We start from the raw sequence: 8,343 nt of genomic DNA, 5'->3' as shown, positions 1-8,343 counted from the left end.
GCTTTGCTCTCCTTGAGGTGCTGATTTTCTACTATAGCTTCTACACCTAAGGAAGCTAATTCAGTCTTTGAATTGGGATTCTGACATATCTGAGTTTACATATGAGACTTTACATTGCAACATATTTTCAGCTGTGGATAGTAATCTTTTTAGTGGCATTTAGGTAGGTTTTACATATGTTTGAGCTATAGGATGGACAGTGTTTTAAATTATGACCACTTATTTTAAAACCTGCACTTCTATTATCGCTTTCACATCTTAAGTACTCATATACATGTCTTACATATGTGGGATGATATTGATGTTGTAAATAGTGAGTTCTTTGTCTAATATGATAATAATATTGTATATAATTTTAATTTCTATTATTACTTATGGAAATTGTATTCATTATAGGAGTTGCTGATGATCAAAGAGAAGAAAATTTTTAAATTACCTGAAATCCTGCCACATAGGAAAAACTGCTATTTAATATTTTATTGTTAATTCCTCCAGGGCCTTTATAATGTTTAAACTTTTTTGGTCCTCAGTATTAAATTGTCTGTTCTCTAGATCTTATTGGTGTGACTCATATCTCTTGGGAGCAGAGTCAGAGTGTCTGTGTCCTGTGCTTGTGGGCCTAAGATATGAACAAAGGAACCGGAGTCATATGCTCATTCCAGTTTCGTGGTCCACACCTCTGTGTTGAAATGCTCATCTTCCCTAACTGGTCACCTGATCTGGCATTTGCCAAAATCTCAGTAGGTCTGTTTCTATCCTGCCCCCACCCCTGCTCTTCTCTGAGACGCAGGGCAGGGCCAGCCCCAAGCTGATATTTTTTTCCTAAGAGCCCTTCCATGGCCCTGCTTGGCCTTCCAAGGTTAAGGATACCCCCCTCCTAAGCCAGAGTCACCCATAGTTTCCTTATGTTGATAGTAAACCCATCAAGGGCAAGGGATCCAGCAGCAGAAAGAAAAAGGTCACCTATGTCATTCCTCTCTGGGAAGCCTCTACAGCCAGAGCACTGGTCTGCTGGATCCTAACTGACTTTCCTGATGCCTCCAGAGTTCTCCCCCTTGAGATTACCGGGAAGAACAGAGGGCCGTGGCTTGCCTTTCTTTCCCTTCCGTGGTGTGCTGGAACACAGGAGGGAGGGTGGGCGGTCACCACAGACTTGATTCCTGGCCCAAGAGAGGTATACACCCTCTCCTGCCCCTCCACCATCCTGTGAGCTCCAGGAGGGAGGGTGTGCATTCACACCCTGTTGCCGCTCTGTGCTCTAATGTCTTGTTCAGAGAGGATGTTCAGCAATTATTGTGGGCTCCTTGAGCCCTTCTTCTCCCACTCCAAAATTCAGATTGAAATGTTTAACTGCCATCGTTACAGGGATCACCTTAAATCACCTCTGGTTTATAAAAATAATAAAATTGATTGCCAGCTTGTTGCTAATATTATTACAAATTGCTGGGGTCCATCCCCCAATTGATCCTGGTGTATCAGTGTGTCTCAATTTTGTCATACCATAGGCCTCATCCTTACAACTACATAATTTCTGCATTCCTGAGCTCTCATGTCCTAGCCAGGGGTGTCCAACCCACAGCCTGTGGGCTGCATGAAGCCCAGGATGGCTATGAATGTGGCCCAACACAAAATTGTAAATTTACTTACAACATTATGAGATTTTTTTGTGATTACGTGTCCCAATGTATTTAATGTGTGGCCCAAGACAACTCTTCTTCCAGTGTGGCCCAGAGACACAAAAAGTTTGGATTCCCCTGGAACCCAGTCCAATCACTTGAATTGTGACCTTTTCCTTACTCATCTTACCAGCCTCCTTTCTGGCTCTCTCTTCCAACCATTCATTGTATGACTGAGACAGAGTGGTCTATCTGAAGATCATGCCCATTCCTGATCCTCCCTGGCTTGCGAAATTACCAGGATGGCACTCAGGGCCACCATGAACTGTCTACTTGTTGTCTAGCTTTGTGGGCTTCAGCCCCAGCCATGCGAAGCCTCTAGAATTTCCCTGAAGTCAGTTTCTGCCTCCACATCTTCCCACAAATCGTTTCTTCTGCGAGGATGTTTTTTCAGTCCATTGTTCTTCAGAGCCAAACTAAATGTTACTCCCTTTTGAAAAGAGTTCTGGCATACTTTCTGAAGAAACTCTATGCTCCCAAAACTCCTTAGGTGAATCTGCTATAGCTGTGTCAATTGTTAATTTACCGTCTTCTCCATCCCAACATTATTACTACACTAAAAATATTTTGAATGAGATTTTGTTTTATTCGGTTTTGCATCCTTAGTGTCTAAATAGAGTAGACGTTGAACACATATTTGCTGAATGAATCCATATAATTAAAAACCTGCACATATTTTGTTTTTTTGTTCAACACCTGTGTTCATATTTCAAACATAATTCTTTCTCAATGTTTTTGTCAACTAGATCACATTAAACCAGTGATTTTTCAACCTTCTTCATCTCATGGCACACATAAACTAATTACTAAAATTTGGCAGCACACCAAAAAATGTATTTTTCACCAATATGACAAATACAAGTATAATTTTGATTGATTTACAAAGAAAATCATAATAGTAATTACCTACTCTTTTTTGTGTCAAAGTGACTTTTTTATTTTTTTATTTTTTTTTTAATATTTTATTTATTTATTTTTAGAGTGGGAAGGGAGGGAGATAGAGACAGAGAAACATCAATGTGCGGTTGCTGGGGGTTATACACTGCAACCCAGGCATGTACCCTGGCTGGGAATCGAACCTGCGACACTTTGGTTCGCAGCCTGCGCTCAATCCACGGAGCTATGCCAGCCAGGAAAGTGACTTTTTTTAAAAATCAGGTGCTTATACTTGAATATAGGATTTCTGATACCAAGAATTAACCAATCAGATGCAACCTTATTATGTGAAGTGACCAATAAGATGCAACTCTATTATATGACTTATGTATTTATGGTTCCTGACAGGGCATCCACACTGGATGGCCATCGTTGTGTTGGCTCTTGTCATGTTTTTATTTGACAGTCTAAGGGAAAAGAGGTCAGTGGCCCTGACTAAATATCAGGTATTGCACATTTTAAAACTTCTTGGGTCATACTGGTTGGAAATCGCTGCATTAGACCACTGTGTTCACTTGCTTAAGTTTGTTTTTCCATTTTTGAGACGGTATCTTCATAAGCATTGGCACCAAATAGTACTTCTTTCAGGTGAGTGTCTTGACAGCGTGAGAAAAGTTTCAAACAGATAGTATGAGTTGACCCCTCTTGACACTCATAATTTCTCTCATTATCAGAATCAGAATATGAGTATCATACACACGATTGGTCATTCTTCAACATTGCTAAAACTCCACCGTTGAATATCATTGCTATCTTTGTTGATCCTTGGCCACATTTTATTAACAATTCTTTCACATGATCTCGACTGTGTTTTCTTCCATTACGTAACATGGCTTCAGTCTTCATTGCTCTTTCCAAGTACCGTTATTAAGGCTACTTATAATGACTTGCTTTTACTCCACTGGCCTTGTCTCTCTATTTACACTTTCAATAGACACCGCTGCAGTGCGTCTCGTGCTTCTGTGTATGCATCAGAAGCACTTGTTAAAATGCAGACTGCTGGCTCCATCCTCAGAGATCCTGATTCAGTAGGCTTGGAGTGGGGCTGAGAATTGTATATTTTTTAACAGTTTCCCAGGTGATGCTCACACTGCCGATATGGGGCCGCACTTTGAGACTTATTGTTCTAGCAATGTGCCTACCACTATTTGCCAATTTTCACAGCTATAACCACTTAAGTCACAGGAATTGATGCTGCCCCATACGTAGGAAGAAATAGAAGACCTTTAGTTGACTCAGTACCACGTAACTTTACTGCTGATTTAACGTGAGTTGCGCACGTGGGACTTCACTCAGTGTTCCAGCTCCCATATGTTGTAAGTTCCTGGATTCCTTACTGGTTTCACTGTTTCCTTTGGGGCTAGGATATTTTGCTTTCCCTTGCTCAGTTCCTTCTGAAAGATGAATACCAGAAGGAAAGTTTGCTTCCCACATCTGGGCATCTACCTCTTGCTTAGCTCCATATTTGTGACCCTGTGCTTACCCTGGTGTTGTTGCCTTGCCTTCGCTGAGTTTTTCCCATTGCTTGTTGTTAAGAATTTGAGGTTTTCCTGCTCTGTGCCAGTGAGTCTTATGTCTCACAAATATGGTATCCCTCAGATATATTGAAAAAGGTGATAATAGTTCTTAATATCAGCTGGGCAGCACTAACAAATCGTCTCGGGAAGTGTGGGGCCTCTAGTAGTCAGGAAGCCTGGATTCTACACTGAGGCTGCTGTTGAGGTCTGAGGCTTTTGTCAAGTAGGGCTATTACTCTGGGCCCTGGTCATTTCATCTCTAAATAGGGAAATTAATTAAATGCCTCTGCACATAATGAGCAATTTAAATTCTTCTGGGTGTCCCAGTATAATAGGGGATTTAGTAACCAGTATTATGTTCATGATTGTATGTAGCTTTTGTAATTGTGGCTCTTTGTAGACTTACATAACAAATTCAAGTGCACCCCACCCTATAGCCTCAGGTTTTAGGCAGTCAGTGAGATAGAACTATGGTGATGGGGGAGATGGACTATGCCTGAAAGAGAGTTCAGTCTCATCTTTGCTCTTCCACCTCCTAAAATTCTGGACTAGGTCTCTGATCTGAGTTGCAGCCGGACTCAAAAAGACTGTTAATCCCCTCTTTTTAAAAATACTTTATTTATTTTTAGAGAGGAGAAGGGAGGGAGAAGGAGAGGGAGAGAAACATCAATGTGTGGTTGCCTATCACGCGCCCTCTACGGGGTACCTGGCCCAAAACCCAGGCATGTGCCCTGACTGGGAATTGAACCAGTGACCCTTTGGTTTGTAGGCCTATGGTCAATCCACTGAGCTGCACCAGCCATGGCTTAATCCACTTTTGAACAAAAATTCTACAGGTGAAGGTTTAATTGTGAAAGAAGATTGAAGTGGTCAGTTTTTTCTATGGTCAATTCTTAGACTATAACATTCTGTTTTCATGAGCAGGCTCTTCCTGTATGAGATCAGTTTTGCTGGTGAACTTGCCTTGCTTATGTAAGTAGCAGTAACCCTAGGCCCATGGGAGAAGACCAGGTGTGGGCCTTTCAGGTCTCCTGGAGTCCTGTATGTTCTACTGTGGATGCTGTAGGGATGTTTGGTTAGTGCTTCTCATCCTTGAGGTTGTGCATAAGAATCACCTGGAGGGTTCATTACACTGAACTCCTGGGCTCCAGCCTCAGGTTTTGTGGGTCTGGGGTACGGTCTGAGAATTTGTATTTCCAGCAAGCTCCTGGGTGATACTGGTGTTGGGCCATGGACCCAATTTGAGTTGTAGAGTCGTAATTGATTTCTAATATATCATTTTCTGTTGTCTGATGATCCTACAACTTCTAGTGGTGTCATTTTCTGTTTGCCAGTCAAGTTTTGTAGTCTTCTTATTTTTCTCACCTGCCCCTCTCCTAAGTTAAGGAAAGAAATGGCCGAGGTGACCCTTCTGTGATCCTGGGGTGGATTTATCCCTTACTCTGAAGGCCCTGTGGCTTGGATGCCTTTCTGGATAGGCAGTTTGATCATGGAAAATAAAAAGGTTTATTTATGCCAAAACTTTTGAGTCTCTCCTTCCAACATCCTGGAGGCTGGGTGAAAGCATCAATAGACAACACAATGACCAGATGTTTGTGTGATTTGTTACTCTCTTTTTGAATCCATTTGTTGGAACCCAAAGTAGAAAATGAAAATGACAGATGTCAAACTTCAGTCTTGTAGACTTTTTTCTTCCGGCTGGCTGCTTCACCTTGCTGTACAGCTTGTTTGATCCTAGTGAGAGCTCAGTGTGCTGTGGGGTAGGTTGAAGGCTATAGAATACTCCACAGTGAGGCAAATGCCTGCCTTGTTATAGGATGCTGCTATGTAACTACATGGGATAGTTGTACCTTCCTGAATCAACCAAAAGGCTTTGTCCTTTCTCCCCCCAGCATTTACCGTCTTCCTTAGACTTCTGAGTAATTGTATCTCAGCATTTGCATATGGCATTCCCTTTATTCTTAGAGCTCAAATGTTGTAGAAGTAACTGCGTATATTTTCTTTAAGACACTTTATCCTGTGCCAAGGTCCTTCTATAACTGCCAGGACCCATGATTCTTGTCTTAAAGTTAGTTTGGTCCTAAGGACTTTTTAAACAAGTCTTTTCTAACTAAAACCAGTTGTTTCTTTTCATTCTACAATAGAAGGTTATATAGCCTGTCCTTCAAACGAATCCACATGTCTCCTTGTTGCTGGCTGGTCAGACACAATGAATTAGTTGTAGACTAAAATATGCCTGCTGCATTGCAATTCAAAAACAAAACAAAACAAAACAACTTCGGTTCTTCCCATGACCTACGTGTGGATTCTCATAATTCCAGTCTGAATCAACGCTCTTATATTTTTGTCTGTCTGAACTCCATGCTGTTCATGTTTACCTAGAGCCCATCCTTCAGTGGACACAGTGCAATACGAATGGGCCATGTGGTGATGTTTTATTGGAACTCCAGTATCTGAGCACACAGTATGGCTACCCAGCACTGCTCTCTCTCCTGTTTTTCACTATATTGCTGGCCATACTCTCACACTCTTGATTAGATGTTGACTTTCAGCTCCAGAGAGTGAGTCCAATAATGTTTCATTATAGCTATACTTGACATCCACAGAACTATGTAGGCTACCAGAGGGTGGAGAGCAGACACTTGCCTTTTACTGGTGAAGTCATGGTGGTCTCTCCTCTGTGCTATTCTGCAAAGGCCAAGATCATCCTGGGGATAGGGGTAAAGACAGGTTATCTCATGCTCTCCAAATAACCATAAATTAATTGTTCCTTTAAAATTGCAAGAAGTCTGACAGGGAGGTGTGGGGCTTATAAAAGTAGGCCTCCAATATATTTTCAGTAATAGTGGGAATGTAAATTAGTATAATATATCAAGAAAGGAATCTGACAATCGTTCTATCTAGTAACCCCTTTTCTTGGAACTTGTCATATGGGAAATTATGTTAATGTAAATAAAGATATCCGCACATGACTGCTGATTTTATTAGTATAGATAATTGGAAATGGGCAACAAATAGAATGGTGACTCTATAGTATTACTCTATGGAGTAGTGGGTACTCACTAGGAATTGTATATTTGAAAGTATTTGGGGCTCCATCCAGCACCTCTGTGACGGCATTTCCAATCTGAAGCCCGATGTTGTCAGCACTGGAAAGGGCATCTCAGATTTAGCTCAGCACTGCCTCCTGCAGACTGACACCACAGCCCTCAGCACTGCCTCTTGCAGACTGACACCACAGCCACCTGCAGAATCCAGAAGATAGACAGTCATCGTATTGCTCTAATGTGTGGGGCCCAGAGAGTCAGCCAGCCAGAGGAAGTGAGAGAAGATGTTGAGACAGGAATGGGCCTGGTAGAAATCAAGAAAACTGGAGATAACTACTTTCCATTTATCACTGAGTGTAAAGACCCCAAGGCCTGTACTATTTGCTTCGGGACAGGGGAGGGGAGGGCAACAAAGAGATTCTCTTGGAAATAGAAGGCAACCTCCAGGATGCCACGCAAGTGTGCCACAGTGTTCCCCTGGATTCTCAGCTGGTGTCAGTGTGGGGGGCTGTGAGATGGCTGTAGTCCACGCCTTGACAGAAACATCCAAGGCCATAGCCGGTGTGGAGCAGTGGCCACATAGGGCTGTTGACCAGGCCCCAGAGGTCATCTCTAGTACTCTTCATGCAGAACAGTGGGATGAGCACCATCTGTCTATTGACCTCCCTTCAGGCCAAGCACACCTGGGAGAACTGGGACCTGGTGTGTAAATGGTGAGACAGATACTTCGGCGGGCATGAAAGAAATGGGCATCTGGGAGTCATTGGCTGTGAAACTGCAAACATGTAAGACAGCAGTGGAGAAGGCAGTGCTGCTGCTGGGGATTGATGACATGGTCTCAGGCCACAAAAAGAAGGGTCATGATCAGGGCTGGCAGGGTGGGGCTCCTGGTGCTGGTCAGGAGTGAGTGGTGGGCAAGGCGACCTCAACACACAGAGCCACCTTCTTCCCCTTCCTGAGATCACCACGGACACAGGTAGAGGGCAGCACCGGTCCCTTTCTGTCCTAGCTCTGTTTGCAAAAGGCACTGACACACAATTCTGCTCAGTTGTAAGCTTTCCTTTTAGTTTGCTTCCAATGATTAAATCTAAGTCATTTAAAAAATACCGAAACAGAGAATGCCAAAAATATTCAACAGAAATGGGCTAAAGAATTTGATACATCTTC

General features: G+C 42.6%; 1 pseudogene; it reads left to right on the top strand.

Moving 5' to 3' along the window:
* Window positions 1-3,441: 3,441 nt before the first annotated feature.
* Window positions 3,442-8,122, top strand: LOC114505589 (annotated as a pseudogene).
* The last annotated feature ends 221 nt before the right edge of the window (window positions 8,123-8,343 follow it).

The sequence above is a fragment of the Phyllostomus discolor genome, chromosome X, assembly GCF_004126475.2.
Source record: "Phyllostomus discolor isolate MPI-MPIP mPhyDis1 chromosome X, mPhyDis1.pri.v3, whole genome shotgun sequence".
NCBI classification, from domain to species: domain Eukaryota; kingdom Metazoa; phylum Chordata; class Mammalia; order Chiroptera; family Phyllostomidae; genus Phyllostomus; species Phyllostomus discolor.
The sequence above is the reverse complement of the archived record's forward strand: the minus strand, read 5'-3'. Positions and strand labels throughout refer to the sequence as shown.